Source organism: Panthera onca, chromosome D3 (genome assembly GCF_046562875.1).
Source record: "Panthera onca isolate mPanOnc1 chromosome D3, mPanOnc1 haplotype 2, whole genome shotgun sequence".
Classification (NCBI taxonomy): domain Eukaryota; kingdom Metazoa; phylum Chordata; class Mammalia; order Carnivora; family Felidae; genus Panthera; species Panthera onca.
In genome coordinates this window covers 78099584-78116363 of record NC_138350.1, presented here as the reverse complement: position 1 = coordinate 78116363, position 16780 = coordinate 78099584, and the positions used below count along the sequence as shown (strand labels likewise).

At 40.0% G+C, this 16780-nt stretch overlaps 1 pseudogene; it reads right to left on the bottom strand.

Moving 5' to 3' along the window:
• Positions 1 to 3192: 3192 nt before the first annotated feature.
• On the bottom strand, positions 3193 to 16466 carry LOC144613814 (lathosterol oxidase-like; annotated as a pseudogene).
• Between the last annotated feature and the right edge of the window lie 314 nt (positions 16467 to 16780).

The following is a 16780-nucleotide window of genomic DNA, read 5'->3' as shown; positions in this document are numbered from 1 at the left end:
ATTAAAAATAAACAATCCATATGGAGCTAAGAAGAGGCAAAACCTAAGTGCAGTTTTGATTTGCTCTTTAATCACATTGAGACTTATTTTCATGTTTGTTGTTTCATATTTATCAGTATATTTAATTTCTCTGGTGAATTCCTCATTCTTGTTCTTTTCTTCTCTTTCTGTTAGGATAAGAACAGTGACTATTCTCCAATACGAATGAAAATATGAAGACCGATCCAGCTTGTAGCTTAGACTGCTGTTTCTGCTGCCTCCCATAGCAACTCAGGTAGGAAAACTCCCTGTCATTCATACCACTATTACCGAAATTACATTCTAATGGTGTTTGATGTGTTTCCAAAAAACACTTCCTTTAATTTTACTCTCTTGTCCGCTTTCTAGGACTCAGGAACAAGCCCTTTCCCTTTCTTTCTCATAATAATTTTTCATATCTGAAATGATGCTAGCTATTGATTTGTTTACCTGTTTATTATTTGTGTATTTCCTCCTTTTCAACCCCAATAAGAGAAAATGTGGGAAATCAAATAGCTATGTCCTAGTTAAGGAGATTATAGGGAATGCATTACACTGCTTTCTGGCCATGTTTCCTATAGGAAAATTGTTTTGAAGATAGGGACCCTAGATTTCTTGTTCACTGATATCTTTATTGGTAACAACACTATCTGGAACCAAGTAGGTGTTCAGTAATTATTGACTGACTGAATGGCTGACCGGTCTAAAGGGTATTCCCAGTTACAGGCATCCTGATGTTAAAAAAAAAAAAAATCATTGAGGTGCTTGAGTGTTGGTTAAGCATCCAACTTAGCTCAGGTCATGATCTTCCAGCTTGTGGGTTCGAGCCCCACATCAGGCTCTGTGCTGACAGCTCAGAGCCTGGATGGAGCCTGCTTCGGATTCTGTGTCTCCCTCTCTCTGCCCTTCCTTTTCTTGTGCTCTGTCTCTCTCGCTCTCATAAATACATTTTCAAAAAACTTTAAAAAATTTAAAAAAATCATCTCTTTATGCCAATATTGAGTTTTGATCCAAATCTGCTCCTTGGTCGTCTCTTCCGTTGGAATTCATTTTCCCCCTGAACAGTTCTCAGTTTTTCAGGCCAACAGAGCCCAATGGAGTGAGGGTGGCTATGTCTTCTAGGATGGGGCCAACTGTCCCTCAGACCACAGAGTTAAGCATGGCTCCACTCCATGCCAATGGTATACTCTGGGGCAATGTATTTAACCTCCTAGTGTCTGCTTTCCCTCAACTACCTAACTAACCTTCCTCAACTGAACTAACAAGAGTGTCTGCCTCTTATGGTTAGCGTGAGGATTAATAGAGTAATATGTGTAAAGCACTTAGAGCAGCGCCTGACACATAGTAAGTGCTTGATAGATGTTGTTATTATTATATTAGTCTGGGCTCCCAGCAAGAGTTATGTGTCTGTCTCCCTCTCTTGAGGTTAACAAGGAATCTGCATATATAGAGGTGGTGGCCGAGGTAGATAGAGCTTGTTTGCAAATTACTACCCGGGAATTATTTTATTCCAAAGCCCTTTTGTGAAAAATGCCAGACAGTTTTAATTCTGATTTTTTTTTTCTACGAACGCCTATGATGGGAATAGGTATATCCTACTTCTTAGAAAAGTCCGAGGCAGAGAAAGGTTAAATGATTTGCTCAAGGACATAACAAATGAATGGTGACTGGGAGATAGAAATTATATGACTTCTAGTCCACTGCCCCAGACCGGGCTCATTCTATTTAGATGTTATGTTCATACTTAATATTATAGATCCAAACGACCTGGACCCATCTCACATTTCCTATCGTAGCGGTATGCAGATGGTGAACATAAAAAGAAGGTTACAAGTCAAATGTTGTATCGTGGACAGAAAGACTATAAAATTGAAACATGATCCTCTCTATTATTCCACTTTTATTTGAGGCCTCTTCTTTCTTTTTATTCACTTGAAAATACTATTTATTTGCTTTGTGGAGAAGGCCTATTCTAGTTTGAAATTATTTCTGTCAATTGCAAAATAAAGTTATCAACTATATAAAATAAAAGATCACCTTGGCAACTTCAAAAATAATAAAGTATGCTATTATAAGAGGTAAATTTTTACACTAGCAGCAATTTATAATAAAACATTAAATCCATATTTATTGCACGAAAAAATAAATTGGACCACATTTGTACCCACTCCTTTACAGCCACGCACTATATTAGGGAAGAAAGCTGTAATACAGAATGGAAATACACAAATAGAGAAATATTTCCTCGAGCCGTTTTAGTGACTGAGACTAAGGTGAGCTTCTTTTGTTAAAATTGCATACGGTATTTCATGGATTGTAACTAGATAGAGGCTTAGTGAAACCAGCACTGTGGGGTTTATCCAGTGCTATGGAGTTCCTCAGTGTGGGGCTGGGGAAAAGGACAGACCGGAACATCTGGCTGTGGATCCAGGGCGAGGCGGCTGGAAACAGATGAGATGTGGCGAGGGCCAGACTTCTGACAACAGCAGGAAAGGCAGCGATCCAAGCATCACAAACAGCTCTGAGGTCCAACAGATGAACAAGGTGAGGAACGGGTTACCAGCATTGACCCAGGGGAAGACAAGAGTCCAGTTGGCAGCGTCAGCCCTGAGAGGGCCACCGGGCGAGCCGCCTGGTGACCGTTGTGCAAGGAGGCACCAGAGCGAAGGAACACTTGGACTGAAGCCTGTCTCCCAGCAGTGGGAGTGAGGGAGCCCAGCCAACAGACTCAAGGGCTGGTGAGTGAGGTGAGACATACTCTTCCGGTGTCTCTGCATGCTGGAAGAGGAAGGAGACATTGAAAGGGGAAACTAGCAAGTGGAAAAAAAAAATCATGGCTGACTTGTAACCTAAAATAAAACCTGGATCTGTTTCAGTTCACGCAATGATTTTTTGAGGCAACACACACATTACTTCTGTTAATAAAAAGGATACTGTGATGTTCCGTGACTTACTGAACTCTTATTCCACGTCAAGTACTCCTTAATCTCCCACGACTCATACAAAAACCCCGCCTAGGAAACATTATTATGCCCATCATGGTGTTGATGAAAACGGATTCAAAATAACATTACAATGAGTCTCCTGAGGTCACCTCGTGGAAGCATCAAGATTCTAGCAGGTCTCATGAACTTGCTAACTGGCTCTACTCTCTCTGCCATTTAGGAACCCACGTCAGATATTGACAAAGAGGTGCAAACTTAAATAAACCTACTTGTGTAACAGAAAGATAAAAGGGTATATATATATATATGGCAAGGTAGACTCTGAAGGAAGCCGTGACTTACAAATGGAGTAGGAATCTGCCAGAGATGGTGAGGTTTGTGTACGTGATTAAACACAAGTCTATGACAAAGGCCTCTATGAATCCAGTAGATCAGCATGTCAGTGAAAAAGAGGAAGGAAAGTATATTAACAATGAGCTGAAACCAGCCACTTGGAAACTCTCCTATGCCATCATATAATTTGCTGTAATCTCTCAACTCTAGCGGGAACAATGAAAACAGTGGGAATATTAATCCATGGCAGTAATTCGACAGGAAACATAATCTGTCTATAGACTTGATTCTTTAAAAATCGTGGATGTTTCAGATGGCCAACAGGCACATGAAAAGATGCTCAACGTCGCTCCTCCTCAGGGAAATACAAATCAAAACCACACTCAGATATCATCTCACGCCAGTCAGAGTGGCCAAAATGAGCAAATCAGGAGACTATAGATGCTGGAGAGGATGTGGAGAAATGGGAACCCTCTTGCACTGTTGGTGGGAATGCAAACTGGTGCAGCCACTCTGGAAAACAGTGTGGAGGTTCCTCAGAAAATTAAAAATAGACCTACCCCATGACCTAGCAGTAGCACTGCTAGGAATTTACCCAAGGGATACAGGAGTACTGATGCATAGGGGCACTTGCACCCCAATGTTTATAGCAGCACTCTCAACAATAGCCAAATTATGGAAAGAGCCTAAATGTCCATCAACTGATGAATGGATAAAGAAGTTGTGGTTTATATACACAATGGAGTACCACGTGGCAATGAGAAAGAATGAAATATGGCCCTTTGTAGCAACGTGGATGGAACTGGAGAGTGTGATGCTAAGTGAAATAAGCCATACAGAGAAAGACAGATACCATATGGTTTCACTCTTATATGGATCCTGAGAAACTTAACAAAAACCCATGGAGGAGGGGAAGGAAAAAAAAAAAAGAGGTTAGAGTGGGAGAGAGCCGAAGCATAAGAGACTCTTAAAAACTGAGAACAAACTGAGGGTTTTTGGGGGGTGGGAGGGAGGGGAGGGGAGGTGATGGGTATTGAGGAGGGCATCTTTTGGGATGAGCACTGGGTGTTGTATGGAAACCAATTTGATAATAAATTTCATATATTAAAAAAAATACAGAAGAGGTTGACTAAACTTGAAAAAAAAATTAAAAAAATAAAAATTGTGGATGTTTGGGGCACCTGGGTGGCTCAGTCATTTAAGTGCCCTATTGATTTCGGCTCAGGTCATGATCTCACATTTCATAAGATTAAGACCCACATTGGGCTCTGTGCTGACAGCATGTAACTTGCTTGGGATTCAATCTCTCTCTTTCTCTCTCTGCCTGTCTTTCAAAATAAATAAATAAATAAACATTTTTTAAAACGTGGATTCTTTATTAATTAATGATCACAGACAAAAAGCTCAGTGTTGCAAAGAAGAAATAAAGGATACAAGCACCAAGATTTGTTACAGTCAGGATACTGATAGTTCATCCGATGAGGCCACCCTCAGACCTTGAGGCTGGATAGATGTGTGGTGTAAAGTAATAATCTGCATTATTGAGTACAAGATACGTCTTTGCCCCTCGAGAAGGTCCGCCACCAGTTTGGCCTCTGCAGGGTCATAGGCTGCCCTCTTTCCTTAAACCTTATGAACCATCCTCTGCTAGCTTCAAACTTTCCTTCTGTAGCTTCCTCAACTGTCAGCCTTCACAGACTTGAAGACAGTTAATGCCTTGCTCTGGATTAGTCTTTGGCTTAAGGGAATGTTGTGGCTGGTTTGATCTTCTATCCAGACTAAAACTTTCTCCATATCAGCAATAAGGCTGTTTTGCTCTCTTATCATTCACATGTTCACTGGAATAGCACTTTAATTTCCTTCTAGAACTTTGCCTTTCTTTGGCTCACTGTTTGGTGTAAGAGGCCCAGCTTTCAGCCTTTGTCAGCTTTTGACAGGCCTCCTCACTCATCTTAATTATTTCCAGCTTTTAAAGTGAGAGATGTGTGGCTCGTCCTTTCATTTGAACACTTAGAGGTCATTGCAGGGTTATTAATTGGCATAATTTTAATATTCTTATGTCTCAGCAAATAGGGAGGCCCAAGGAGAGAGTCTCAGCAAATAGGGAGGCCAAGGCCAGTCAGTAGAGGAATCAGAACACATACAACATTGGTCAGTTAAGTTTGCTGTCTTCTATGTCCATGGTTTGTCATACCCCAAAACAATTGCCATAGTAACATCAAAGATTACTGATCACAGATCATGGGGCACCTGGGTGGCTCAGTTGTTTGAGCACCAATTTTTGATTTTGTCTCAGATCAGGATTCCAGAGTCGTGGGATCAAGCTCCACATCGGGCTCTGCACTGAGTGTGGAGCCTGCTTGGGATTTTCTCTCTCCCTCAGCCCCACCTCCCCCCCACCCAGATAAAAAAAAAAAATTACTGATCATAGATCACCATAACAAATATAATAATAATGAAAAAGTTAGAAATGCTGCAAGAATTACCAAAATGTGACCCAGAGACATGAAATGAATAACTACTGCTGGGAAAATAGCACCAATAGACTCACTCTATGCAGGGTGGCCACAAACCTTTGATCTGGAAAAAACTCAGTATCTGTGAAGCACAATCAAATGAGGGCCTTCACTTTATATATTTTACTCCACTCTCTTCTTGCTTGCATGGTTTCTGAAGAGAAGTTGCATGTAATTCTTATTTTTGTTCCCCTGCAGGTAAGCTTTCCCTCCACCCCCTCCCACAGCTTCTTCCAAGATTTTTTCTCTAATTTCAAAGTATATGCCTGGGTGTAGTTTTTAGGGCAGCTGTCCTTCTAGGGGTCCTCTGAGCTTCCTGGATCTGCCTTTTGGTGTCTGACATTAATTTGAGGTAATGCTCAGTCATCATTCTTTGAGCACGATTTCTTCTATTCCTTTCTCTCTTTTCTTCCAGTACTCCCTCTATGTATATGTTACATCTTTTGTCGCTGTCTTACAGTCCTTACATGGTCTGTTATAGTGTTTTGTTTTGTTTTGCCTTGTTGTTGTTGTTGTTTTCCAGTATTTGTTCTCTTTGCCTTTTCAGTTGTGGAGGTCTCTGTTGAGATATCCTTAAGCACAGACTGTGTCCAGTCTATTAGTAATCCCATCAAAGGCACTCTTTATGTTAAGTTGTTTTTGATCTCTGGCATTTCTTTTTGGTTCCTTCTGAGGATTTTCATCTTTCTGCTTACATCACCCATCTGTTCTTACATGCTGTCTACTTTACCCATTAGAGCCCTTAGCATATTAATCATACCATTTTAAATTACTGGCCTGATCATTCTAACATCCCTGCCTGGTTTTGGTGCTTGTTCTGTCTTTTTAAATTGTCTTTTTGGCCTATTGGTACACGATGATAATATGCCAGCAGCTTAGGCTCTGCTTTACTGGTTTCTACCGAGATCAGGTCTTGTTAGGAAGAACTGAGTGCTCTGGCATATTTCAGAATGGTTTCTCTTCCTCCCCGACCCCTGCTCGAAGCATAAGGGCATTTTTATTAGACATTCACTATAGGAACCTGGTCAAACTTCTAGAGGGAAATCTCACAAAGTCGTGGGGTCTCCTGATGGCTGGATCTTCCTTGGGTTTTTATCTCTCAGATTTGTCCACACTGAGCCTCCAGCAACATGTCAGTTACAGTTCAGATTTTTCTTTCCCCAGCACTGGTTCCTGAGGCAGGCAGTTTCCACTTATCAGCCTCTAGTTCAGTAAATTGTTATCTCTGTATTTTGCTGTAGGTCTTTTCAGTCATTGAGATGGTGGTTTGCTTTGTGTCCTCATGTCTCTTATATATCCTGGAAGTTTGCTCAGCTTTTTACTTCTTGTTAGGATGTTGTGGCAGCCTCTTGGCTTCTTACCTGCAGAAGCAGAAACTGGAAGTGTAGCTGTACTAGTTTTTATTGCCGCTGCTACAAATTGCCAGAGACCTAAGGGTCTAAACCACACGTATTTATTATCTTTTGGTTTTGGAGGTCAGAAATCTAAAATGGGTCTCACTGGGTTAAAATCAAGGTGTCAGCATAGCCGTGCCCCTCTGGAGGCTCTGAGGACGTCTATTTTCTTACCTTTTCCAACTTCTAGAGGCCACCTGCATTCCTTGGCTTGTGGGCTCCTCTTCCATCTTCAAAGCCAGCAATGGCTGCTTAAGTCTTTCTTACATCACGTCATTTGATACTGACTCTTCTGCTAACTTCTTCCACTTTTAATGATCCTTGTGATTTCATTGGGCCCACCCAAGTAGTCCTGGATAATCTTTCTATTTTTCAGACAGCTCATTAGCAACCTCACTTCTGTCTGCAACTTTAATTCTTCCTTGCCTTATAATATAATATATTCACAGGTTCTGAGGATGAGGCATGGACATTTTTAGAGTACTATTACCCTGCTTACCACAGCAGTCACATAGCTTGTGGCTTTTTTTTTTTTTTTTTTTTAGAGAGAGAGAGAGACAGAGAAAGAGTGTGAGCAGGGGAGAGGAGCGGAGAGAGGGAGAGAGAGAAAGAGAGAGACTCCCAAGCAGGCTCTGTGTTTAGCATGGAACTTGATTCGGGGCTCAGTCCCACAACCCTGGGATCATGACCTGAGCCAAAATCCAGTCGAACACTCAACCACCTGAACTATCCAGGCACCTCTATAGCTTGTGGCTTTTAAGACAGCTTTTCAGGTAACTGACGACTCTTAAATAAACAGGTACTTTCAGTGGTAGAGATCATGCTTTGTTTTTTGTTTCTCTTCTGTCTTCTATTAATATTGACATAAAAATGACCATTCTATTTTAGTTCTTTAGCTTTCTGGTTTGACTCCTATTAATCTTAATTCGCAAAACCTAATCCACATTGTGTTTTAATATATCCAGTATGGTACCTCCTTAATTTTATTAAGGTCACCAAAATAGCTCAAATCAGGAAAGAAATCAATGGACTTAATTATATTCATTGCCTTGGCCACATTTGTCACATTGGTCCAATTTGTCAGATGAGCAACTTTTATTTATATCTCTAAGTTTCACTATTATGTGTTTAGATCAAAGGCAAATAAAGGAAAGACTGCTAGTATAAAACAGGTTTTTTAAAAAAAATCATAAAACTTATATGTTATGTAAGTTTTAAAATATAATCTGTTATAAAAATTACAAAAATTATAAATATTACGTAAGTGTTTAAAATTACTTAAAAATTTTTATAATTTAACTGGCATTCAAATAAAGTTAATAAACAGTAGTTGTTTTTATATTTTCTAATGTAAATTTTTGACAAAATGAAATTTATATTTATACTCAACAGGTTTTGGGGAAAATGACTAATCATTAGAAATTATATTCTGCCTATTTATATATGATTGAATTTTAAAGACATTCATCAGTTATTCTTAGAGACAAAATCAAGCACAAATACAATGCAGTAAAAACTTTTAAAACTTTTTATTAGTTTTGCAATTTTTTATCCTGGATACAATAATTTTTTTTCTTTCAATACCTGACCTATATTCTCAAAGAGTAGTTGCCACTGACTTAATTTTTTGATTTAATTCCATTTTAATTTTACTGAAATTACATTTTAATAATTTGCGATGATCTCTATTTAACAAGTTGTAAAAATATATAGGCATATCTGTCTTTATCTTAGCAGCTACAGATGGCTGGGGCCAACTGCTCACAACTTTTACAAATATAAGTCATAAGTGGGTAGAAATGACCTTTTGGAGCCCCTTCTGGTGTTAATATCCAGGTATCCACATTATGTATGTATGTTTCAATGCTGGAGTCTCAAGGTCTCAAAAAGCTGTAGTGAAAGCATCTTCAGAACCAAATAGAAGTGTACTTTATTTTAATTGTCATCCATTTGAAAACCAAACCCAGAATGGGATATTGCAGGACCTGAATGTTTATATAACATAACCCTTATTTCTATCATGCTCCATTATTTATGTACTGTGTTCTGCCATCACTGGGTAATTAACTCTCTTTGTCCTTGGTATCCAGGTGAGTATTACTACCAGTCACATTTTACTTTTAAGCACCTTGAAAAAATGAGTATGTGAATAGTATGCCTACACACGTTCTGCATGCAGATTCTGTTGAATGCCACTAAAGGGAAACAGGATGTGAGGCAGGGCTTCCCTGATGGGATAAGAGATGTAAGGAAATGTTTTAACCAGTGTTTTGAACCTCATTTGTTGAATTTCATTGAATGAACTTGGGTTAGAAAAGCAACTGTTGTAAGGTCTGTGGAGGATGCAAAGATAGATCTGATGTAGTTCTGTCTCTGAGTTAAGAATCAAAAGAGGCAGGTGGATTCGTTAGTAACTATAAGGCAGTCAAGATGTTATAATAGAGATAAGGGAAGAAGAGATTGGTTTCAGTTTTAATTTTGTTTTCGAGGTAGGTTATGAATATGGGGGTATTAAAAAAATGTTTTATTTTAAATAATTACAGACTTATAAGAAGTTGCCAAAATAGCATGGAGAGATCCAATGTACTCCCTGCCCAGCTTCTCTTAATGGTACCATGTTATAGAACCAGTACATTCATCAAAACTAGAAAATTGGTATTGATACAACACAATTAAGTGGACCACAGACTTGACTGAGTAGTCTTTTAATATGCAGAACTAGAAGAGGGAAGGAGAAAGGAACTCTAGGTTGAGGAAATAGCATTTGGTTGAGTACAGGTCATGAGAGAATATGGATTATTCAAGAAATCTGCTGAAAGGGACTTTAACAAGTAAGCCCTTCCCTTCCACTTTATAAATGAACTAATGAGGCCCAGAGAGATTAAACAACTTACTTATTTCCTTTTCTTTCCTTGGTTAGTGACTGAGTTTAGGTATTTTTATACAGCACATGCTGGTCTCCAAGATCTTAGTCCAGGAATGGTCCTCCTGAAAGATGTTTTCTTAGATGGAATAAATACATGGTTATTCTTTTGGAACCTCTATCAAGATTGCACTCCAGGTGCATTTTTTCCTGAGTCCTCAGAGCCTAGTGCAATATCTGGCACACAATAGATACTCAGGAAATATCTGCTGAATAAATGAACCAATGAATCTCATTTTTAACCCCTACGACTGAAGGAGAGGCACATCAACCAAGGATAACAAGAGAATAAATCACACCCACAATTAGCTCACTGCAATGGAACCCATTACTGAAAGTCAATTTGCAGTTGGGCAAAATGACAGCTGTAAGAAGGAAGTTGGGCAGGGAAACACATTTTATTTGAATTATGATGAATTAAAAATGTACACAGGCAATTACCCCTATTTCAGCCACACTATGCAGTAAATGTGTAAATAAAAGGTGTGAGTGACCAACAAGGAAAACAGCGTATTCTCCTTTTCTACATTTTGAACACATGCATCAGATGTCCCTTCATAGGGATCATTAGAGTTTTTAGCTTAATTCCAAGCTAAAAAACAGAATCATTATGGAAATGCTGCTTTTCTTATTGAACAGTCTGTAGGATAGCTTGTTGCCAAATTAAGCAGCACACAGCACTTGTTAACTTAATTAGCAACCTAATGGCTGAACCTCAGCCTGACAAAACGCATGTTGCTTTGGATGGAAATTGCAGTGAAACTACAGCCACTTCAAAAGAACCACAATCCTGTGGATACTTATTTTTCCTTTTGGGCTAAAGGAAAACCCGATTGCCTGGGAAAATCCTCCAATTCCTCTTGCGGCCCAAACAGCATTACCAAGAGTCAGAACCTTATAGGCTGTGAAACATTCCTTTTTCAAAGGCTGTGTGCAAGAGCACTTCCCAAGGGCTAATGGGTATACTTGTGCCTCCATTAATAGCACAGAAAGCAAACTAATTAATTAGAGGACACACTAAATAAACTCCATTTATCACCAAATGGCCCAAGTGATAAACAAATTATTTAAGAGCTTATTGAAAGCAGAAACGAAGAAGGCAGTTGTCAAGGATTCAACCTGATGTGTTGGTGAATATCTCGAGATTAGCAGCAGTTGCAAGGTTCCTTGTTGGGGACAGACATGGAAATTTTATGTGATAGAGGGTGTGTGCACATTCACTCATCAACAGATCTTAAATTATTGGGTTGTCTCTCTTCTTTAGAATCTGTTAGTGTCCTTCTGGCTCAGAGGTAACCTGCTGCAAATAGTCCTGTTTCGGATTCTTGGAAAACAGAGGTTCAGGTCTGATATGCTGGCATAAAATGGGCAAAGGCTTATTCCTGATGTTACTCTGGCATCTCACAATGCAGAATTTTCTGCCTTCCAAGCTGCTGTGTACTCTGAAAATGGTTCACTTTAAGTGAACTATGAGAGGGGCGCCTGCGTGGTTCAGTCTGTTGAGCATCCGACTTCGGCTCAGGTCATGATCTTGCAGTGCGTGAGTTTGAGCCCCGCGTCAGGCTCCGTGCTGACAGCTCAGAGCCTGGAGCCTGTTTCAGATTCTGTGTCTCCCTCTCTCTCTGCTCCTTCCCTGCTCATACTCTGTTTCTCTGTCTCTCAAAAATGAATAAACGTTAAAAAAATTTTTAAGTGAACTATGAGAAAGAGGGAGAGAGAGAGAGGAGAGAAACTCAGAAGCATTGAAGACTGTCGTAATTTTTATTATATACTGACAATATTGATTTGATGGGGCTTAGAGATTTACCTAACAAATGATTGTTAATTTCTCTGACTGTTATTTGTGTGTGTTTGTGTGTGTGTGTGTGTGTGTGTGTGTGTATTTATTTATTTAAAATTTTTTTCTCATCATCCATTTTCTCCAGCTTATAGAAGAAAAACAATAGTATGTAAGATAAAGTGGGTTTTCCTGAGAGGTCACTTGTTCCCATTTTCTCCATTATTTATCATTATTTATTATTTATTTATTTTTTTGTCTGAGCCTCTTTTCACACGTAACCTGTCATGTCACTGCATTTTGCCAGGCCTTAGAAACCTTCATTGATTCTTCTCTCTCCCTCACACACAAAATGCTGACCTGGCTGTTGTAAATTTTGTGCCACTAAATACTATGGGAAAAGCCTTATTTATGGAGGGCAACGCTATTTTAAGTAGTTCACCCAAACTCATTTCAAGATTTGCATGTGAACCTTAGTTTACCTTTGAAAGTCTGCTACTTGTCTTCTGAGTTATATTAGCTGTTATCAAACTAAAGGAAAATGTCCCTAATAATTTGAGGAGTTGTTCTGTGGTGTCTAATTATGGGGGTAAACATGGATTTTGGTGTGTATTACAGCTGGAAAAAATGAGAAATAAGTCGCTGTGTGAGGATGACACAGATTTCTTGTGTTCATGTTGATATAACAGCTGACACTTCACAGATCTCGTTTATCTGATGTGATGGCTCAATTAGAATGAGTCTTTTTTTTAAGTGTATTTATTTTGAGAGAGAGAGAGTGAGAGCCAGTGGGAGAGGGGCAGAGAGACAGGGAGAGGGAGAATCCCAAGCAGCCTCTGTGCTGTCAGCACAGAGCCAAAATGTGGGGCTCTGTCCCACAAACCATGAGATCATGACCTGAGTTGAAATGAAGAGTCAGATGCTTTCCTGATGGAGCCACCCAGGCTCAGATCCAAAAGATTCAAAGAATGTGAATCTTTTGGTAATAGGGACTATGTCCTTTTCATGTTATTAATTTAGCACTTCCCATGTACCTTGTACTCTAGAATCTGGTTTTGTTAAATGAATTAAAAGTTCTCCTACTCCCTGTGCATTCTGAAAATGGCATTTGATAACATGCCTTTTATAAGTCAATGTTTATTAATTCAACCGGAGTTAAGCATGTGGTTCTGCGGACAGCAAGAGCTGTCCTTAACTACGTAACAGGCCTTCTTTAGCCTATTGGTGCAGTGTCAACAGGAAATGGAAATGGCTGATGTCATGGCGGCATCCAATGAAGCTCTTGCCTTATCTTAAGGAATCATTCTAACTTGTATCTAGCATGCTTTAGGAGATCCCTAAATTTGTTTGTTACTGATATTAGAGAGGTGACATTGTGCAGTGAAGATTATTATGGATGAAGGGTCAGCGGGTTGGGGGTCCTATAATTCTGTCATACTTTTAGGTCTGTACTTTTGGGAAAGATTCTTAACTCTTAACTTTCAGCGTCTTCATAAGTCTGGAAAGAATGTTGTTGTATCTTTTTAGAGCATACTTTCCTACTCATTGTCTGGATCTTCATTTTGATTATAGCCTCATTTAGCATGCGGTTTGTGGTATGAACCCTAGAGAGAAGTGAAAGAATATCATCAGCAGGATAGGAAAAGAAAACATATACAACGCAAAATCAGCGTACATGCCCTCACATGTCTTCCAGATGGCTCCTAGGTTATTTCTAAAGAGAGCCCTCACACATGTGTTCACAGCCCACTCCTGTGGGAGTCATACGTAGCACTCGGATTAAGTTCTGGGGCCGGGTTGTCAGCTTCTGAAAGGTTCAGTGATGGTTGTTGTGCGCATTAGGTCCTATCTGAAGAATCAGAATGAGTCTGTGTAGCGCTGTTCGGTGTCCCCCAAAAATGTCTCCTGAGCCGGACAGTCTCAGCGAGCCAAGGCTGACGTGGTACCCATGTCACTTCTATTCACTCTGAAAGGGGGAGTCTGAGCCCCAAGTACATTTTGAACCAGCCACCTGAATTTTCACCCCTCAACATCAGCATCTTTTTCTGATTCAATGTAAAGATATTGTATTTGCTTAACAGCAGCTTATACCCTTTTATAAGGCAGAATTCTGTATTCTTTACAAAGATAATTTCATGTGAATGTTACGGATTTACCATTCCAATCATTTTCTTTTTTTTAATGTTTTTAAATTGATTAATTTATTTTTGAGAGAGACAGAAACGGCGTGAGCAGGGGAAGGGCAGAGAAAAAGGGAGCGAGAGAATCCCAAGCCGACTCCGCACGTCAGTGCAGAGCCTGACGCGGGCTCGAACTCACCAAACCGTGAGATCATGACCTGAGCTGAAACTGAGAGTGGGACTCTTAACCAGTGGAGCCACCCAGGCACCCCTCGATCATTTTCTGGTATTTTTGTATTTGTCTTTTGGATGCCCGCTTTCATAGATTTGTTTTCTGTGGCTTTGACACACCGCTGTCCTTATGTTTTTAATCCATCCCAGTTATTAAGCTATTGGTTTTGAGCTCCAAACTCACCCTTCTGTGCTCTGCTTCACCTCGCTGGAGCTGGGACTCTGCAAACCACATTTCTGCCTGGCAGTTATCTCCTTGCAAGACTGCCGATAGCGGTGCTAGATGCGCACCACAAAGCTGGAGAGAAGGGAGCGACTTGTTCCTCTTCCCTTCATGCTTCTTTCTTTAATGTATTTTCACTGCGATATAATTGACATACAGTGTTAAGGTATTTAACGTGTTGATTTGATATGTGCGTGTGTTGCAGCACGATCAGCGGTGTTAGCTGACACGCCCATGCTTCACATAAGCATCAATCCCTTTGTATGTTGGGGACAATTAATGCCTAGTCTCCCAGCAACTTTGAAGTTTGCAGCACAGTATTCTGTGGCCACTGGACTGTGCATTAGATCTCTAGGCTTTATTCAGCTCCCAGTTGCCGGTTTGTATCCTTAAACACCATCTCCCAACTCCCTCCCAGTTACTTTTTCACCCCCAAAGAAGCAGTTCCTTGGGAGAAGCAGCAAGTAGCCCCATTTTGGAATTTTGGTCACAGTTGCAAAAACAGCACCAGCTAACCACTGTCCCCTCCTGATTTTCAGTTCCCTGAAGGTTCTCTCCAAGATACCTTCCCAGGTGTGGGTGTGGTCACTGCTTCCTGCAGATGCTCGATCCCTCCATCATGTCTCAGCGGGGGTTTTGTTAGGCCTTTGCGGTTAATATAGTTAACAATTCTTCATAATGACTTACTTCCCGTATTAAATTCTCTCTGTTAAAGAAGCTGTTAGGATTTCTGTCTCTTGACTAGACAGTGACGGACACAGACCTGTTAGTCGTTCACCCAGCGTATCCACTCCTGGGTCTCTTCTGGAAGCCAGTCCTAGAGAACACTCCGACCCATTTTCTGGCCTGTTTTTCTGACCTCACAACAAAGAGGTCTAAGCAATTGCCTCTGTGGGTTTTGGTAAAAACCTCAGGAATACATGTACTGAGTTTCAGTCCCTCCACAAAAGGTCACATTTCCCTTACTATGAAGGGAAGCCACCTCTCTGAAGGAAAACCCTCAACGCTGACAGCGTGTCCACACATTTAGTGTGTAGTCATCGTTTCTACAACCTCATTAAATCATAGGACTTGGGAGGAAATTTGAGAAATCATTTAGTTAATTTGCTTGCTTCAGGCAGGATTAAATCTCGAGACTTGTGTAATTTAGATTTTCCATCAAAGCTCGACACTGCACATTCGTAAAATGAGTAGATGAAAGAATTTTACAATCTAGACATTATAAATTAGGATGACTCAATAAGAAATTTCTTTTGTGGATGGGTGATTTTTACCCCAACATCTACATAGTTTTTCTAAGTTACCTTATATTGATACCGTTTCCTTGAGTTAATACACATATTCCCTTATTTGTATCAAATATTTTTAAAGATATGAAAGAAAATACTACAAAATTAATCTTAAAATAGTCAGATGGGTACTTAAAATAAACTATATAAATTTTGCTTGGCATTTTATAATGTACATGTTATTGTTAGTTGTGGTCAAGTCGACGTAAGGACACTACAACTTGGGGATAGAGCATGTGTGTTCCTGTAACGCATGATTCCATCTTGCCCTCAAGCACGCGTTCATATGGTTTTCAGAAACCATTTAATCTTTTTAAGTAAAACACCTCATTCTCTTCTCCTTTAGTAGTCTTTTGTGAGCCGTATATCAGAAGGTAACCTACTTCTTAAGGGATCTCCCTCGCCTTTACAGTGTAAAGGCCAGAAAATGGTTTGGAGTGTTCTGGTCAGGATGCTTTTCTGTTTGGTTTCTAGCCATTAGCCTCCATCCTCATTGTATTGTACCCACTGTGATGTCATCTGGCTTGTTTGCTCCGTGCCTTTCCTGACCTGTATTTGCCAAAGTGAACTGGCCTGAACTTGGGTATATGATTTGGCAAATGACAGAAGTTATAACTCTTAATCTTAAAGAGGATAGAGTTCCATGATGAGACTTCCCTCTGTTTACCTTTTCTGCACTACCAATCAGTGAGGCCATGTTCGTCACCTCCTGTCTCAATCCTGCAATTGCCCTATGAGTAGTATACCCACACCTAAGGTCTAATTCAAAAATTTCTGGTATTGGATTTCTAGCTATGCCATAAGGCCTAGAATATTTTGACTTAACATAGGGGCTCTTCATAGGATACACAAGTCTTGACCAAAAAAGATTGGGTTACAGTCTACCACAGGTGTCCTATGTGCCCTGCTCATATTATTGCTTCTTTTTATGAGGTTCTCAAACAAGAGTTTTGATCTGACTCAGGCCTTTTCTACTTTGCTATCTTTCAGAAACTCCACACTCTCCTTGGC